Below are 20571 nucleotides of genomic sequence, written 5' to 3'. Positions count from 1 at the left end.
AAGGGACAGCCTTTTCTGTAATAAAAGTTAAAGAAATTCATACTTACCCGGCCGTTGTCTTGGTGACGCGTCCCTCTCTTCACATCCAGCCCGACATCCCTGGATGACGCGGCAGTCCATGTGACCGCTGCAGCCTGTGATTCGCTGCAGCGGTCACATGGCCTGAAACGTCATCCAGGACGTCGGGCCGGATGTCGAGAGGGACGCGTCACCAAGGCAACGGGCGGGAGACCGGACTGGAGGAAGCAGGAAGTTGTCGGTAAGTATGAACGTCTTTTATTTTTATTTTTTACAGGTTTATTCTGATCAGTAGTCACTGTCCAGGGTGCTGAAAGAGTTACTGCCGATCAGTTAACTCTTTCAGCTCCCTGGACAGTGACTATTTACTGACGTCTCTTAGCAACGCTGCCGTAATGACGGGTGCACACATGTAGCCACCCGTCATTACGAGAGCTCCATAGACTTCTATGGACTGTCCGTGCCGTTATTACGGCCTGAAATAGGACATGTTCTATCTTTTTCAACGGCACGGGCACCTTCCCGTGAGAAAACGGGAAGGCACCCGTCGCCAATAGAAGTCTATGAGCCCGTTATTACGGGTCGTAATTACGACCCGTAATAACGGGAGTTTTTACGGTCATGTGCATGAGGCCTAATATGGCCAAAAGCACACAGACATTGGACAGAGGAAGATTGGAAAAAAGTGTTATGGACAGACGAATCAAAGTTTGAGGTGTTTGGATCACACAGAAGAACATTTGTGAGACGCAGAACAACTGAAAAGATGCTGGAAGAGTGCCTGACGCCATCTGTCAAGCATGGTGGAGGTAATGTGATGGTCTGGGGTTGTTTTATTGCTGGTAAAGTGGGAGATTTGTACAAGGTAAAAGGGATTTTGAATAAGGAAGGCTATCACTCCATTTTGCAACGCCATGCCATACCCTGTGGACAGCGCTTGATTGGAGCGAATTTCATCCTACAACAGGACAATGACCCAAAGCACACCTCCAAATTATGCAAGAACTATTTAGGGAAGAAGCAGGCAGCTGGTATTCTATCTGTAATGGAGTGGCCAGCGCAGTCACCAGATCTCAACCCCATAGAGCTGTTGTGGGAGCAGCTTGACAGTATGGTACGCAAGAAGTGCCCATCAAGCCAAACCAACTTGTGGGAGGGCCTTCTGGAAGCATGGGGTGAAATTTCTCCCAATTACCTCAGCAAATTAACAGCTATAATGCCAAAGGTCTGCAATGCTGTAATTGCTGCAAATGGAGCATTCTTTGACGAAAGCAAAGTTTGAAGGAGAAAATTATTATTTGAAATAAAAATCATTATTTCTAACCTTGTCAATGTCTTGATTATATTTTCTAGTCATTTTGCAACTCATTTGATAAATATAAGTGTGAGTTTTCATGGAAAACACAAAATTTTCTGGGTGACCCCAAACTTTTGAACGGTAGTGTATATATATACACACACACACACACACACACACACACACACACACACACACACACACACACACACACACACACACCATACTAGAGCCCGGCTCAGTACATAAATACAGTACCAGCACAAATGCAGCTCAGTACAGATCATTTGCAATGTTAGTGCAGCCCTTGCCATATAGGTTTGTACAGCGTAAAACGAAAGCTTCCAGCATGGCCCAAACAATGGTAGGTATATGCTGTGAGTTGCTTTTTAAAAAAAAATAAAAAATCATACCACCCATCATCTCACTACAGATCATACAGTGACTACAGTACTGATTAGAGGCAAATATATATTTACATTGAGTGACTCACAGGTGACGTCTTCTCAGATTCTAGTTGTTCATTTTGCTCTTTTCGTCTCCATCCAGTCCAGACCTCTATGATGACTTCTCTTGGCCACAGCCCATTTCTGCAGCTTTGCCACTCAGATGTCTCCAGCTTCTCACTTTTCAAACATTTCCGCACCTATAAATGAAGATAAAATTCTCATGGTGCCACACACTACGCCCCTAAATATAATAGCACAATGCACTGCACTTCTAATTATAAAAGCACCCTACAGTGTGACACACATACAGTGCCCCCTGTAGATAGTGCCCCACATAGAGCCCCCTGAATACAGTGTCCCACATACATAGTGTTCCCCATAGTGCCCCCTGTAGATACTATCCCCCATAGTGCCCCCTGTAGATAGAGCCACCCACACTTAACTGAAAAAAACAAAACTTTACATACTCACCTGATCCCGTTCCCACGCCGTCCCTAGCAATGCAGGCCTGCTAGAGCTGAACGACACAAGCGGCGCGATGACTTCATTAAAAGGTGCTGAATAGCAGGGCAAGGCGCATTCTTGTCCTGCCATTCAGCGCCTTTGAACGACACAAGTGGCACAATGACATTAATGAGCGGCTTGCGTTATTAAAAGTGGCTGACTGGCAGGGTGCCTTGCCCTGCCATTCAGCGCTTTTCAACTATGCAAGCAGCGCTATGACCTCATGGTGCTGCTTGTGTCATTGATAAGCGCTAAATGGCAGGGCACGGAATGTGCCATGCCAGCGCTAGTTATAGATGTAATTGTGTCTGCATCCTAGAGACACAGATGCAATTATAGTACAGGAGGGGGTGGTGGTGGCTGGTTTCAGTGGCGCCGCCGTCCCCTCTGAGATGCCGCAGGCCGCCGCCTCAGGCGAAAAGCTCATCTCGCCTCATGGACGATGCGGCTCTGATCGTTACCTTCAATAAGAAGTGGTATCTTCTCACCAGCACTGAGCACATTAGGTGCATGTTCTAAGAAGGGAATCAAAAGAACACCAGGGGGTGCCCTAACCAATATGTAACAGGAGCATTTTTTTTAAAAAGGATTCCAACTAAAAAGCTGTTCTGTCTTGCGTGATCTAATAGGGAAATTTAATATTTATTAATAAGACAATCCCTTTAAAGGATAACTACACTTCTGAAAAATGTACATTAAAAATCTACATAAAATAGTAAGTAACTTTGCAAATATTTTGCTTTACTTATCTTGTCTTGAGTGTGAGCTAGATTTAGTTTTCTCCTCCATTAATTTCTAAAGCTCCGTTCAGAATTTTAATAGATCCTGAAACCAGAGAGCAGTGCATTGTGGGAGCTCAGATAACAGCTTAGCTCTGTGTAACTGTCAAGTCACATGTTTGAAAGTAGAAAGAAACTATTGTCTGTTTCCATGGGCAACCAGCAGAATTGTATGTACATTGATAAAAGGACATGAAAAAACACATAGGCTGTAAAGAAAAGTATTTGAAACGTTTTCTCAAATGTCGCTGAAAGTGGAACGACGCTATTTACTATTTTAGGCAGAAATGTACTTGCAATAGAGAGACTGTAACAGCCAAGTAATAGGCATTGGGGCATTGAATCTACAGCCGGTGAAGCCACTTGTCAGCCAACATTATATTCTCATTTCACAAATAGGTTTTAATTATCTTAATGTTCCCTTTTTCTTATTCAAATTTTAGACCCCCGTGCATGAGGACCTTCCTACAGTGCAGCCGTAAACCTAACTACTGCCTGTCAATTGGGTCTACACGTCTTCAATAGGCCGTATGAACCTGCACTCTCTTGTGGTCTTAATCCTTCAGTTCACAAGAACAATGTGCTCTGCCAGGGAAGGATTAGCTATTGTACTCTGTGGCCTAAACCTGGACTGCGAGTTCAGAATCAGCTGAAGTCTTGGATTTTGGCGGGTTTCAGCATATAGTACCACGTAGTATTTACTGGCAGACTCCTTCCCAGCTCCTGTGCTATTCAAAGAAGAACATCTATATTCTTAAGCTTTCATTATTGGCATTGCTACGTATTAATTGCTCGGGTAATAAAGTATGTAATAAAACATGACAGGCTGTGTAATTATAGGAAGATAATTTCACGGCTCAATATGTAGCTACAGCACCAGCAATTAGTCCTTGGATACCTGAAGTGATTTAGTGAGCGTATTCTATGTAGCAGTGGAAAAAAAAAAAGATCTCATTGTTCGTAAAGAAACACAGATAATTGAATTCATTTTGTATATAAATGAATCCGTGCTATTAAAATGTAAATCAACAGATACATGTGAAGTCTTTTCTGCAGCTCGCGATTTCTGTATAGAAGTGTATCGTTTTTCAGTTAGATTTATTTCAATGTGGAGCAGCATATGTAAGGATTACCTCCGAGGGTCATTTCTTATTGATGCTCTTCTGAATTATTTGTAGATTAGGCATTTAAAATCGAATTTATAAATGAATTGGAGATAAATAGGACCTGTCAGTTGGGTGATGGATTTTATATTTACTTATTCTGAAATCTAAGATTTCTTGTAAGAAAGATGACTTTCCATTCTACTGTAGTGGTTGTACAGAGTCAGCCCCGTAAATGCTAAGGTACCTGTGGAGGGATGAGCTCTGGGTATGGTATGGTATGCATATGTCTTCTCCTCTTCATGGGCACCAAAATGTTACCAAATGGGTCAAAGGAACCAGTTTCCCATCTCTCATATATTGGATCGTAAGACTTAACCATGAGGTGTGCCCCCTTATCTGTTTGTTCACTTAGTCTGGGGTTCTTGTAGACCCTTCAGTATAGCCTATATCTGGCAGAAATGCCCCCCCCCCAAAAAAACCACCTGTCAATTAAAGCGGCTATTTGTGTTGGGAGAAACCGAATATATGTAGTAAAGAGGTAGCAGCCCACATACATTACTTTCCTGCTGATATAAAACACTGTTCTTTAATTCATTTATTTCTGGTGATTTCTGTAGTATATAACCTGGAAGATCCGAATACTTTGTTTTGAATTGATGGCTTGGCATATGCCAGTCCAGATTTATTTATTTCCTGTTGCTTATAGTGCCAACATATAGAGATTGTCACCATTTACATCAGCCCCTGTCTTTATTAGGGCTCAATAGTTTGTCGTGTCCAATCTGCTGATATTGGCAGAATTAGGTGACATTTTTAATACCTATTTATATAATCAAACTGCAAAAGTCCCTGGGGACATATATTCATTTGCTGTGTTATTAGTATTGTTTCTCCTAAAACAAGAACTTGTTAAAAGATCTCTCATTGGCAGATGCGGGGAGACATCACATGAGGCACTGGCCCTTTAACTGGGGGTTGTTCGAGCAGGAGGTTCATGTAGTGTTCGGGCCGGGCGCTCATGAAGCGCTCTGCCTCATCATAGAGTAAACTGTGCTGCTGTTTAATCACAGCTCTATGTCACGCCCTGCACTGATCAGTGTGATCATTGCAGGGAGTGAAGGGGAAGCTAAATGTGATGAACACATCAGGTTCAGCTTCCTGTTAGAGAGCGAGGACTCAATAGACATGTCTTGAGCCTGGGGAGGTGAGTAAACCCCTAATGGACACGGGTATTAACTGCTCCACTTCTGAAGACCATCCCCTGCACTACCATAGACTACCGAGAAAACCGGAAATAACTCCTCCACTACCCTAGACCAGCAAATGTTTTATGTGCATTATGGGCACGCTTTGGATGTCATCCCTGTTAGTAAAATTCTCTAGAAACAGCCCTGCGTGTATCCAATCACCATAATCATGGCATGGGATCTACTTTTTGTAGTCTTAGGGTCCTTTTACATGGCAGATGAATCGCACGCAATGACCACCAATCCGTGATATAGGAAGTCGATCGGCACTCATTTATTTTAATGTCCGCATTATAAGATGCGATCAATGACAAACTAGAGTTTAGCGTTTGTCTTTTGATCATTGGGCATGTTTACAATGGGCAATGATCGGGAACAATCGTTCGTTCGGGCGATCGTCATCCCGTGTAAAGAAACAATTAAATGATAAGACGAACATCCTCCATATTCCGAACCTCCCACTCCCGTCTTCAAGACTTTTTCTCGTGCCGCACCAGTTCTCTGGAATGCGCTACCACAGACAATCCTATTAATTCCCAACATCCACAGATTTCAGCGTGCCCTGAAAACACATCTTTAGACAGGCCTTTAACATTCCCTAATCTGACTCCTTTCCTTTACCTTCCCCATTACATTAGTCTTCAGAACCTGACCCCCCTCATTCAGCAGTATCCCCCCACACTCTTTGCACCTTAATGCACTTCATGTCTATCATACACAGACACTGGCTGGTGACCGGCTCATGCAGCTTTATGTGTACTACCCCATGTGTCTAAAAGATGGCCTGGACCATTGTACTGAACAAGCACTTTTTACATTTTGTGTCTCCCTTATTTCCTCATAGATTGTAAGCTCTTGCGAGCAGGGTCCTCACTCCTCTTGTTTTAATTGTTGATAAGTTTTATCACTATGTAATGTCTGATATTGTCTGTACATGTTCCCTCTGAATTATAAAGTGCTGCGGAATATGTTGGCGCTAAATAAATAAAGATTTGGGTATTATGTTATACCCAAATAATTCTGTATATTTGGTTAATTTTCAGGGAAAACTGGATATTTACATAATTTAAAGAGTGTGTGAATATTAAAACTCCAAGAAGAAATGTGATTGAAAATGTTCCCCAATTAAAAATACAGTTTTGTACACCGTGTTCCAAATTATTATGCAAATGTTATTTTTCGCTGATTTTCCTAAATAGTCGATGCAAATGACAGTCAGTATAATCGTCAAGCCATCAACCGTTGGAGTATAATGCTAATTTTATTGAACAAATCTCCTAATGATAACAGATTTTTTTTTAGAAGTAATAAACTCAAAATGCACTGTTTCAAATTATTTTTTTTTGAAAAACATTTTTATTGGTTTTCATACAATCATAATACACTTCCAACACAACATTTTATTTACATTCAGACAGATGTCTTCTTTAACTCACGCAGGAGCGTACACAGTGCAATATTTGAGGTCTTGTCGTTCCTTGGGTTAACATCATTTTATTATATTCTGTCTCCCTTTCTTGAGCACATCAAAGACCTTGTCCCTTAGTAAGCTTATCCTTTATTATATCCCTGTCTCTTTGAACTCAACGCCCTACTGTCTTGGCCCTCACTTAAGCCCCTTCCTTGTCCACTATCTTCCCCCGGTCTTTCATCCTCTCCTTTCCTCTATTCATTCCCTTCCATCAATGCACTTTCAAGCTTCCCAGAGTACCTTTAATATCTTCTGTAAGATACCAAGAAGTATATCTGAAGTTCTCCATCAGTTCCCCTATCTCTCTTGCAGGCAACTGTTCTATAAATGGCCTCCATCGTTTGAAAAACCCTGAGGTTCTTTGTTTCTTATGTTTTGTCGTTTCTACTTTATCTGAATACATACAGACTCTCATTTGCTGAGTTACATGGTGTATTGAGGGGATATTGCTTTCAATCCATCCTTTTAGCAGGCATCTTTTGGCTACAAGAAATATTATATGCATCAGTGGGGGAATATGCATCTGAATCTCTGTTACTTCTGCACTAGCTACAGCCTTATAGTGAAAGAGCAACAACATAGGGTCTGTTGGTATCTCTCTGTTCCATAGTAGCTGAACATAATCTAAAACTTTCCTCCAAAATTTTTGTATCTCTGGGCATGACCATATGCCATGGTATAAATCAGTATTTAATTGACTACATTTTGGGCAAGCATGTATTCTGCTGGTATTAGCTATCGTTGCTGGAATATTGAAAGCATAAATTGCCGCATGCATTAATTTAAAGTGTGATTCTCTCCACACCTCATTCACCACACATTTCCTCACTACCTTCCAGCCCTCCAAAAGAGGACTTTTAACGTCTTGCATGTTCAAGGTGCGTCTCCAGTATGCAAACTGGTCTCTCGGAGCTACTCGGATGTACAATTCTCTTATGGTTTTGTAAAGCATCGACAGTGACGTCCTATGTGTCTCATCTCCAATCACCTCATCAAATGCATTATTTGTAATTTCTGATTCCAAATTCCTTACCAGTTTTGTGCAGAACGATTTAACTTGTAAATACTGAAGGAAATGGCTCGGGGAAATTCCAAATTTCTCTACTAATTCCGGTAATGTATATAATCTGGCCTCCGTAGCATGAAGTACATTGCCTACTGTCTCAATTCCCCTTTGTTTCCATGCTGTGAATAGAGCACTCGATTGCCCCGCTGGAAATTCTATGTGTGACCATAGTGGTAGATATTTGGATAACTGATATGACAGCCCCATCTTTTTCCTCACCTCCTTCCAGCACATTATAGTATCTCTCAGTAGCACTGATCCCTTTACATGTCTAGGAAGCGATGTTAGTCTAGTATGTAGTAAAGAGACGAGATCATGAGGTCCCGCCAGTGCCTTATCCAACTCGTAATTTGAATAGTGACTAGAATGCTGCAGCCAGTCCGCCACATGTCTAAATAAGCTGGCTATATTGTATCCCCTTAAGTGTGGTATATTTATCCCGCCTTGCCAGTGATAGCCTTGTAATTTAGCCATTGCGATTCTGGGTCTTTTATTTGCCCAAATAAACTTCGATATTTTAGTATTAAAGTCCTTCACATCCTTATGTTTCAATAAAATGGGCAATGTCTGGAGTGGATACAGCATTCTTGCAAAAGATATCATCTTAACCAGATGACATCTACCAAATAGCGAAAGGGGCAAATTTGCCCATCTAATAAGTTCATTAGTTATTTTCTGGAAAAGCGGTTTGTAATTGAGTTTATACAGAGTTTCTGCCGTTTGCCCTATCTTAATCCCTAGGTATGTTATGTGTGATGTCGCTACCTTGATACCTGTTTTTTGAATTTCTATGTTTTCCCTATGATTATGTTGTGATAATCTCAGCAACTCGCACTTTGCCGGATTAATCCTAAGCCCCGCAAAAGAACCATAATGCCTAATCAGGTCAAAGACCTTCTGTAAGTGTAGATTGGGTTTTGACATAAACAGAAGAATATCATCTGCAAATACTGCTGACTTCACTTCCTTATCCCCTATGTGTATCCCCGAATATAACTCATCACCTTCTAAGATCTTGATAAGGGGTTCCAGCGCCAGATCAAACAGCAACGGCGATAAGGGGCATCCCTGTCGCGTTCCCTTCTGTAATGCGAATGTCGATGACCTGAATCCCGGCGTGCAGACTGCTGCAGTAGGTTCCGTATACAATGCTCTCAGATACTGTCTGAAGTTCCCTTTTACATTAAACTTGTCCAGGACCATGTTTAGCCATCGCCATTCAACATTGTCAAAGGCTTTTTCTGCATCTATGACCACCAGAGCTGATTGGTCACATGACAATGGCCTAGTTTTAATCTCATCCATCACTCCCAGGACCTTTCTGATGTTAGTGACTGCAGCTCTACCCTTGATAAAGCCCACTTGTGATGTTCCCACCAACTGAGGCATCAAGACCGCCAATCTATTTGCCATTATCTTTGATATTAATTTAAGGTCCTGGTTTATTAGTGATATGGGTCTGTACGAACCCGGTTGCGAAAGATCTTTTCCTGTTTTGGGTAATACCTTTATGTACGCCATATTTGCCGCTGCTGGTATGTGGGTTCCCTGCATCAACGAGTTAAAATAGGATAATAATGTTGGTGTTATTTGTTCTATCATTATTTTGTAGAACTCTGCCGGGTATCCATCTGGTCCCGGAGCTTTACCTCTTGGTAATCCCTTAATTGCCATTTGTAGCTCTTCCATAGTAATTGGCGTATTAAGATTGTCTAATTGATCTGTGCTCAAAGTTGGCATATCTAACCTATCAAGCAACTGGTCTCCTTGTGTAGTGTTTGTCGTCTGTCCTTCTTTATATAATGTCTGATAATAGGATTTCAAAATGTCGTTTATTTTCCTAGGATCCGTGTGCATCTGCTCAGTATGATCTTTTAACTTTGTGATATGTGAGCGCGGCCGAAAACCCCTTGATAATCCTGCTAGCAGCCTCCCTGCCTTATTTCCAAACCTAAAAAGCTCCGCCTCGTAAATTGATCTGCCATATTTCTCCTTTTTGTCTAGCCACTCCTCGAACAATCTCTTGGCTTCTACCCACTGTCTCTGTTTGTCTGGCTTCGGGTCTGTCTGAAAGCTGGAATATGCCCCCCTTAGACCATCACTGTATTCCTTATATTTCTGAAACGTTTGCTTCTTTTTGAATGCAGCATAAGCCATGATCCTCCCTCTCAGTACCGCCTTCGCTGTTTCCCAGTATAATGCATATTCTGTTCTGTGTGTCGCGTTGTCCCCGTCATATTCTAACCACCAACCTCTCAATAGCTCTTGGAATCCTTCCTCATTTGCTAGCACTGTCGGAAATCTCCAAATGAAATCCCCCCCTTTAGGGTATGTGTCAGTCAGCATTATGCTCATTGGAGCATGATCTGAGATGACCATATTTTTTATGTCCACCTGCTCCAATCTCTGTATCAAGTGTGAGCTCAAAAAAATATAGTCCAATCTGGACCATGATTTATGTTGTGACGAAAAGTAAGTGTACTCTCTACCATCTGGATTCATATGCCTCCAGCTATCCCCCAGCATTGTGGCCTGTGTAAAGTTCGGCAGGATGTCGTCTGTTGCAAGAGATTGTGCGAGGGGATTTCGTTGCCTGTCTTCAGCCGGATCCATTACCGAGTTAAAATCCCCCCCCCACTATTTTCAGTACATTTGTGTCCGCCAGAATCTTATCCTGCAGTTCTTGGAAGAACGCACGGTTGCTTGTATTGGGGGCGTATATGTCATATATACTTATTTCCCCCGCCGGTGTGTCCAGTAAGAGCTGTATTATGCGTCCCTCCTTGTCTGCATACTGTGAGCGTGTTGTGGATGTTAAATTTTTATGTATTAGGATCATCACTCCATTTTTTTTTTTAACTGCAGCTGACCCATAGACTTCTCCTACCCACCACTTTCTCATACGGAAAAAATCCTTATCTTCCAGATGCGTTTCTTGAAGCAGAGCTATATCAACTTTTAGTGAATGCAAATGTCTCAATACCATGGCTCTCTTATGGGGGGACAGCAATCCTTTAACGTTCCATGTTATTATTCTCATAAAACAACTAACAACATTGAGCTATGTTGACCATGCATATCTCTTAATCCCACTCCTATAATCAACCAAAACCTGCAAATTGTGTTGATAATTTTACTACTAATTAGCTCCCTTGTGGCTGCTTTGTATATTATTAATCTTCTGTCCTTTGATGTAAAACCAAAACTTTTAACAATCCCATAACTTTCCCTTCTATCCCCAAGGGTCCCTTGCCTTCCCGCACCCATTATTTTCAAAACTTCACTTTTTTCTAACATAGTGCTTTCTCCCGCTTTCCTAACCAAATAGATTCTATCCTCCGACCAAATAACAACATTACATATCACATCCCCCAGGAGTCAATCCCACCCCCGACGTCCTTCATATTTGTGAATATTCAGATGAGCCATCTGTCATGCTCACCCATCTTCTACCCGTTTCACTTAAACAGGCCAGTCTCCAAAGTCTCATCAAATTATAGTCCTGGTGTTTTATTTCACTACTCGTGGAGTCTGCGTCATTCTTTTTTCCCTTGGTGGTTGACTTTTCATTGACGGGGTTTGGACTTGTGCTGGCATCTCCTTCTCTGACGTTGACCTTGTCCCCTTCAGCGATAGATCCTCCTGCAACAAGTCCTTGAAAACTTCTTCAGCTTCTCGATGATCGGTGTAGATCTGCAAGGTTCCGCTTGGCGTTGTAACTTTCAATATCGCCGGATATTGGAGTTGGAATTTCAATCCCTTGTTATAAAAAGCGGTACATATCTTGCTGAATTGTTTGCGCTTTTTGGACACCTCAGCTGAATAATCCCCAAATATCATGATTGGTACTCCATTTAGCTTCGCCGGTCCCTGCCGCATTTTATAGGCTCTTAGTAGGGCTTCTTTGTCAGAATAGTCCAGATATCTTACTATGACTTGTCTGGCTCTCTTTCCAGCTCCTGCCTGTGACTGCTGCTGTTGTCGTTCTGGCCCCACTCGATGTGCTCTTTCAACCTTGCACGGCCCGTTCATGTTCAGCATTTTTGGCAAGTCATACTCGCATATTCGTTTCAGCTGTGCAACCGGTATGTTTTCTGGAAGACCTACTATGCGTAAATTGTTTCTCCGTGACCTGTTCTCCAAGTCGTCTATTTTGAGGGCCATCCTCTGCTTCTCTTCCATCAGCTCCTGAAGTGTCCCGTGCGTGTCTGCGGCTTCGTCTTCAAGCATTGAGATACGTTGTTCCACTTCATCCAACCGTGCCCCATGCTGAGTGAGCTCGCTTTGAAATTGTTGCAATGAGGCCGCTATCGTATTTGCTAGCGTGTCCTGTATATCCGGCGTTATACGCTTAGCCACTTCCCTGGCCAATTTTTTGTAATCGATCACTGGTGTCATTGCCGCGCCAGAAGCTGTTCCCATCCCATCATCATCCGATAATTGATCCTCGTGTTCTGAGGATGAATGTCCTGTGGGCTGTTTATCTTTGCGGGTTACTGGCGGCATCTCGTTCCCCGAGGTACTTGCACGCACTCTATCTCTTGACCTGGTCACAATAACCAAAAGAGGCTTCTTGGGAGGCGGGATTGTATCCTAAAATGGCTTCTGTCTCCCCACAGTCAATCTCTATGCACCTTTCAGCAGCGCTTATGTGTAACTGTCTATACACAGTATGATTATTTTCTTTTGCTGGTCACTGCTTTCCCTTCTTTTAGCTCCTGTTATAATCTGCTTTTCACTTGCCTCTGTCTGACCGTGTTGAGAGTGTTTTCACTGGGGCTATCACCGGTATTCCTTCTGACTCCCCCGACACTGATCGATTATTCAGCCGTCTGCCTTATTCTCTAATACCGCTGCGTCATGCCCCCGGCCATGCTGCAAAATGGCGCCCGACTTTTTCCAGTGGGTGCCTCGTCTCCTCCTCTTTCCTCAGAGCCGTTATGGACTGGCTTGCGTGGCGTGAATTTTCCCCTGTGTTCGCTCCCTGATGCTGTACCTCTACATATGGCGAGGAAGATGCCTCCGACTCTGTCTTGTTCCGTCTGGCGATGTCGGGAGTGATCACGCGGGAGCGCCGGGCTGATGCTGCGCTTCCGTCTGTTTCCTCCGAACACCGGATTTATTTATCACCTGGCTGCTCCGCTCTTCCCCTCAGACTGATGCCGGAGCTGAGGTAAGATTTAATACCGGATTTCGGTCGTGGATGCTGTGTTAGTCGATTTATTTAGGTCAGTCTAGCACGGAGCGTTCTCTGCACCCTCCTCACATGTCAGCGCCGGAACCGGAAGTCTGTTTCAAATTATTATGCACAACATAGATCAAACCATTTTAAAGGTTGTAAAAAGAACTAAAATGGTAATTTGTTGAATTTGCAGCATCAGGAGCAGGGCTGCACTTACCATGAGGCAAGTTGAGCCTCTGGCTTCAGGCGGCACACTGCAGGGTCTTAGAGGGGGCGGCATTACAGAGCTGCTGGCCGACGTTTCCACCACTTATTAGCAGCTGCAAGATGTGCTGTCTCCTTAAGAGAATATCGCTCCTGTGCCACCTTAATAACCCCCCCCCCCCCCTGACTTCCCCCGCTGCTCTCCACTCTCCTGTCCTCCCTGTTGTAATATGATCCTGCTGAGTGTCTGGACGGAGAGAACAGGGGGCAGTGTGTCTGCACTGCACTCATCACGGCATGAGGATGCTCAGGGGAAATCCTGCCATGGACTCTCCACCTCTTCCTGATGTTCTCTGAAGTCTACAAAAGGTATGTGTAGTGTGTACTGTATGTATGTAATGTGTTTACTGTGTGTGTACTCTGTGTGCGTGTGTGTATATATATACACGCACACGCACACGCACACCAATAAGAAACGAAGCGGCACAACGCTCACCTGAGCACTTTTGCTGTTTCGTTTTAGCGATCGGGAGTGCTAAGTTCTCAGACCCCCAATGATCAAAACTTCTGAAATTTTACTATGACATGTGAAATGTTTTTTTTAAAGTTTAATTACACTTTAAGGGTCAGTTCACAGAGTTTTTTGACGTGGAAACCGCGTCGGAAACCGTGCCAAAAAATGGTCGAAAATGCCTCCCATTGATTTCAATGGGAGGCAGAGGCGTTTTTTTACCCGCGAGCGGAAAAACCATCTCGCGGGAAAAAGCAGCGGCATGCCCTATCTTTGGGCGTTTACGTCTCTTTCCTCCCATTGACAATGGGGGCAGAGAAAGTGTATTTCGCAGTGTTTTTGCCCGTTGCGTTCAATGGGCACGAGCGAAAAGCGCGGCAAACGGCGTGCAGGCAGATCAAAATCTGCCTTAAAATTCCAAACGGAATTTTGAGGCAGAATTTTCTGCCCGCAAAAAACTCTGTGTGAACATACACATAGAAGACTGAATTCAATGAAATGCTCAGCCCTTAGTCAGTCTTCTACTGCTTGTCTGTATGTTCATTACCCTGCACATAAACCAATCACGTTCTCCGAATATTCATAGCGCAACCAATCTGAAAGTTTACAGTGCTTGGGAATGAGGATGGAGGCGCAGCCTTATATAGTGGATCGAGCGGGTTCCCCAGCAGCATTTTAAAAAAACAGGATCCTGACCTGTCCACAGAGTTTAAGGCAGCACAGAGTATTTCAGGAGATGAGCGTGCGGATCTTGTGCGGGGTGGTGACTTGCCAATCATGTGAAGGAGTTATTGAGGACAGGAGTGGAGGAGAGGTAACAGACTGAGAGCTACGTAATGGTAAGAGCAGAGTTCACAGCAGCACAGAATATTTCAGGAGAGGAGCGTTCAGATGTTTAGGAGTGTATGACGCTGACTGGTCACTGATTGGTCAGCGTCATACACATAAACACGCCCAGTTAAAAACACAATACACGCCCAGTTGGACATAACCGTTTTCTCTCGTAGACCACAGCCTGGTTTAGGCCTGCAGTCTAGAACAGTCCAAGAGCACGCTATTGACGTCAGCGGCCTAGCGCGATTACGTCACTGCATCATGCCATCCGCGCTGGGCCGCTGAACTCAGCAGAAAGTCAGAACGTCCGGCAGTGGTTACTTGAATAGATTTGGGGGGGGGGGGCGCCTTTCTATAGTTCGCCTCAGGCAGCAAACGGGCTAGGTTCACCCATGATCAGGAGGTCATATTTACAGAAATCAAAAGCTCTTTCAATAAAAAAAAACGTAACAGGCCAAGTTACATGTTAACATAGGACCCCTTCTTTGATATCACCTTCACAATTCTTGAATCCATTGAATTTGTGAGTATTTGGACAGTTTCTGCTTGAATATCTTTGCAGGATGTCAAAATAGTCTCCCAGAGCTTCTGTTTTGATGTGAACTGCCTCCCACCCTCATAGATATTTTGCTTGAGGATGCTCCAAAGGTTCTCAATAGGGTTGAGGTCAGGGGAACTTGGGGGCCACACCATAAGTTTCTCTCCTTTTATGCCCATAGCAGCCAATGACACAGGTATTCTTTGCAGCATGAGATGGTGCATTGTCATGCATGAAGATTTTGCTACGGAAGGCACGGTTCTTCTTTTTGTACCACGGAAGAAAGTGGTCAGTCATAAACTCTATGTACTTTGCGGAGGTCCTTTTCCCACCGTCAGGGACCCTAAAGGGGCCTACCAGCTCTCTCCCCATGATTCCAGCCCAAAACATGACTCCGCCACCTCCTTGCTGACGTCGCAGCCTTGTTGGGACATGGTGGCCATTCACCAACCATCCACTACTCCATCCATCTGGACCATCCAGGGTTGCACTGCACTCCTCAGTAAACAACACGGTTTGAAAATTAGTCTTCATGTATTTCTGAGCCCACTGCAACCGTTTCTGCTTGTGAGCATTGTTTAGGGGTGGCCGAATAATAGCTTTATGCACGCTTGCAAACCTCTGGAGGATCCTACACCTTGAGGTTCGATGGACTCGAGAGGCACCACTGGCTTCAAATACCTGTTTGCTGCTTTGCAATGGTATTTTAGCAGCTGCTCTCCTAATCCTATTAATTTGTCTGCCAGAAACCTTCCTCATTATGCCTTTATCTGAACAAACCCGTCTGTGCTCTGAATCAGCCACAAATATTTTCACAGTACGATGATCACGCCTAAGTTTTCTAGAAATATCCAATGTTTTCATACCTTGTCCAAGGTATTGCACTATTTTACGCATTTCGGCAGCAGAGAGATCCTTTTTCTTTTCCATATTGCTTGAAACCTGTGGCCTGCTTAATAATGTGGAACATCCTTCTTAAGTAGTTTTCCTTTGATTGGGCACACCTGGCAAACTAATTATCACAGGTGTCTGAGATTGATTACAATGATCCAAAGAGCCCTAAGACACAATACCATCCATGAGTTTAATTGAAAAACTAATCATGAAATGTTTATGACACTTAAATCCAATGTGCATAATAATTTGGACCACGGTGTAGACCAGAGAAAGAGATATGCATATGTGACATGTGAAAGGACACCACTGCAATTTTTTTTCTCATGCCCCTTTTTGTTTATTTGATCTCCCAGTGCACTCATAACCGTGCTCTATGCTAGGGTGTATCTTATCTTTTAGGTAGTGTGTGAGACCCACACAAGCTAAAAATGCTAATAGTGCTTGTATAATTTTCCAATAAGCTTTTCACTCTGTGACCGATGCATTGAAACCAGAGAGGAGATTATATTTGCGCTTCTGTTAAGAAGCCAAGAGGAGTACAGCCATAAAGAGGCTCTGTCACCACATTATAAGTGGCCTATCTCCTACATAATGTGAACTGCGCTGTAATGTAGATAACAACAGTGTTTTGTTTTTTTTGAAAAACGATCAATTTTGAGCAAGTTATGAGCAATTTTAGATGTATGCTAATTAGTTTCTTAACGCCCAGATTTTTTACTTTAGACCAAATGGGCGTTGTAAAGAGGAGTGTATGACGCTGACCAATCAGCGTCATGCACTTTTCTCCATTCATGTCCATTTGTACTCAGCACAGCGTGATGTCGCTGTGCTGTCACATACACCCACATTAACTTTACTGAAGTGTCTTGAAAGTGAATAGACATTGCCTCCAGCCAGGACGCTATGTCTATTCACACTCCCGACACTTCGGTAAAGTTTGTGTGAGACTTAATCACCGCACTGCGTGATCTCGCGAGATCATGCTGTGTATGACCGCATTCTGACAGCAAACTTTCCCGAAGTGTCGAGAGTGTGAATAGACATCGCGTCCTGGCTGGAGGCAATGTCTATTCACTCTCAAGACACTTCAGTAAAGTTAATGTGGGTGTATGTGACAGCACAGCGAGGGCCCCCCTCCACTGGGTATCACACAACCCCCCCCTTGTAGATAGTGCCCCCCTATAGATTCCACCACACAGCGCCCCCTATAGATAGCACCATACAAAGCCCCCTGTTGATAGCGCCATACACAGCCCCCTGTAGATAACGCCTTACAGCCCCCTGTAGATAACGTCTTACAGCCCCAAATCCCCCCTGTAGATAACGCCATAAAGCCCCCCTGTAGATAACGCAATACAGCCCCCTGTAGATAACACCATACAGCCCCCTGTAGATAACGTCTTACAGCCCCAAATCCCCCCTGTAGATAACGCCATTCATCCCCTTTGTAGATAACGCCATACAGACCCCCTGTAGATAACGCCATACAGCCCCCCTGTAGATAACGCCATACAGACCCCCTGTAGATAACGCCATACAGACCCCCTGTAGATAACGCCATACAGACCCCCTGTAGATAACGCCATACAGACCCCCTGTAGATAATGCCATACAGACCACCCTGTAGATAACGCCATACAGACCACCCTGTAGATAACGCCATACAGACGCCCCCTGTAGATAACTCCATACAGACGCCCCCTGTAGATAACTCCATACAGACCCCCTGTAGATAACTCCATACAGACCCCCTGTAGATGACGCCATACAGACCCCCTGTAGATAACGCCATACAGACCCCCTGTAGATAATTCCATACAGACCACCCTGTAGATAACGCCATACAGACCACCCTGTAGATAACGCCATACAGACGCCCCCTGTAGATAACTCCATACAGACGCCCCCTGTAGATAACTCCATACAGACGCCCCCTGTAGATAACTCCATACAGACGCCCCCTGTAGATAACTCCATACAGACCCCCTGTAGATGACGCCATACAGACCCCCTGTAGATAACGCCATATAGCCCCCCCAAAAAAAAAAATGGCCTATAGTTTGTCCTACAAAAGACATGCATCCCCTATCCACAGGATAGGGGATACATGTGTCATCGCTGGCAGCGATAAGGAGAATGGGGGACCAAAAGTCCCCCGTAGTTCTCCATGACCAGTGCCGGCCCTAGGATAGATGGCACCCCGTGCGAAATGATCTTTCGGCGCCCCACCCCATCATTAAAAAAAAAAATGCCCCATAAAAAAATTATAATGCCCCTTTAGTGCCCTCATACAGTATAATAATAATATTTAATAATATAATATATTACAACCCCTTCAAGGATACAGTATTTTGTCCTCTAATTGTGCCCACAGTATTATGCCACCTGTAGTACGCCTACACAGTATAATGTCCGCTTAGTGGCCCCCACACAGTATAACGCCCCCTGTAGATTTTGCCATACAGCTTCCCTGTAGACAGTGCCATAATCCCCCACCTCCTTTTTGTAGATCGTGTCATACAGCCCCCCACACCTCCTCCTTGTAGACAGTGCCATACAGTCCCCCACCTCCCCCTTGTAGATCGTGCCATACAGTCCCCGCACCTCCCACTTGTAGACCATGCCCCCAAACAAAAACAAAAATTGTACTCACCTAGGCCCGTTCCCACGACGAACTGAGCTGCACCATGACGGGATCCTGTAGCCTAGTACAGAGTTTCCCAACCTTTTCGGACTTGAGGCAGCACTGGAAAAACAAAATTTACTCAGGGCTCCCCTACCAAAAATTGTTTTGAGAAAGACAGAAAACGGCTAAGTACAAGCACTCCACTCGTAGGGCATGTGCACACACGTTTTTGTAAGGCAAAAAAAAATCGGCCTCAAAAATCCTTCAGCAACTGGCAGCGTTGTGTGACCTTTTTTTTGTGTTTTTTCTTAAGCTGTTGAAGCGAATGCAAAAGACGCAGGAAAAATAGCTCCAAACGGGCGCCGCAGGTATTTTCTGCCTCTTATTAATTTCAATTGGAGGTCAGAGGTGGAAACAACTTGAAGACCATCAGCCCCCCACTCACAGTAAAATGACCATCAGCCCACCACTCACAGTAAAATGACCATCAGCCCCCCACTCACAGCAAAATGACCATCAGCCCGCCACTCACCGATTCCCCTTGTAGGTAGCGCCACACAGCCCCTTGTAGGTAGCGCCACACGGCCCCTTGTGGGTAGTGCCACACAGCCCCTTGTGGGTAGTGCCACACAGCCCCTTGTGGGTAGCGCCAGACAGCCCCCTTGTGGGTAGCGCCAGACAGCCCCCTTGTGGGTAGCACCACACAGCCCCCTTGTGTGTAGCGCCACACAGCCCCCTTGTGGGTAGCACCACACAGCCCCTTGTGGGTAGCACCACACAGCCCCTTGTGGGTAGCACCACACAGCCCCTTGTGGGTAGCACCACACAGCCCCTTGTGGGTAGCACCACACAGCCCCTTGTGGGTAGCACCACACAGCCCCTTGTAGGTAGCACCACACAGCCCCTTTGAGGTTAGCGCCACACAGCCCCCTTGTAGATAGCGCCACACAGCCCCCTTGTAGATGGCGCCACACAGCCCCCTTGTAGATGGCGCCACACAGCCCCCTTGTAGATAGCGCCGCACAGCCCCCTTGTAGATAGCGCCGCACAGCCCCCTTGTAGATAGCGCCGCACAGCCCCCTTGTAGATAGCGCCGCACAGCCCCCTGTAGGTAGCGCCGCACAGCCCCCTGTAGATAGCGCCGCACAGCCCCCTTGTAGGTAGCGCCGCACAGCCCCCTGTAGGGAGCGCCGCACAGCCCCCTGTAGGGAGTGCCGCACAGCCCCCTCTAGGTAGTGCCGCACAGCCCCCTGTAGGGAGTGCCGCACAGTCGCCTGGTAGGGAGTGCCACACAGCGCAAATACACCTGGTAGGGAGTGCCACCCAGCCCCCTGGTTGGTAGTGCCCCACAGCCCCCTGCTTGGTAGTGCCCCACAGCCCCCTGGTTGGTAGTGCCCCACAGCCCCCTGGTTGGTAGTGCCACACAGCCCCCTCTAGGTAGTGCCGCACAGCCCCCTGTAGGGAGTGCCGCACAGTCGCCTGGTAGGGAGTGCCACACAGCGCAAATACACCTGGTAGGGAGTGCCACCCAGCCCCCTGGTTGGTAGTGCCCCACAGCCCCCTGGTTGGTAGTGCCCCACAGCCCCCTGGTTGGTAGTGCCCCACAGCCCCCTGGTTGGTAGTGCCCCACAGCCCCCTGGTTGGTAGTGCCCCACAGCCCACTGGTTGGTAGTGCCCCACAGCCGCCTGTAGGGAGTGCCGCACAGTCGCCTGGTAGGGAGTGCCACACAGCGCAAATACACCTGGTAGGGAGTGCCACCCAGCCCCCTGGTTGGTAGTGCCCCACAGCCCCCTGGTTGGTAGTGCCCCACAGCCCACTGGTTGGTAGTGCCCCACAGCCCC

Source organism: Rhinoderma darwinii, chromosome 2 (genome assembly GCF_050947455.1).
Source record: "Rhinoderma darwinii isolate aRhiDar2 chromosome 2, aRhiDar2.hap1, whole genome shotgun sequence".
Classification (NCBI taxonomy): domain Eukaryota; kingdom Metazoa; phylum Chordata; class Amphibia; order Anura; family Rhinodermatidae; genus Rhinoderma; species Rhinoderma darwinii.
Note: the sequence above shows the minus strand (reverse complement) of the source record.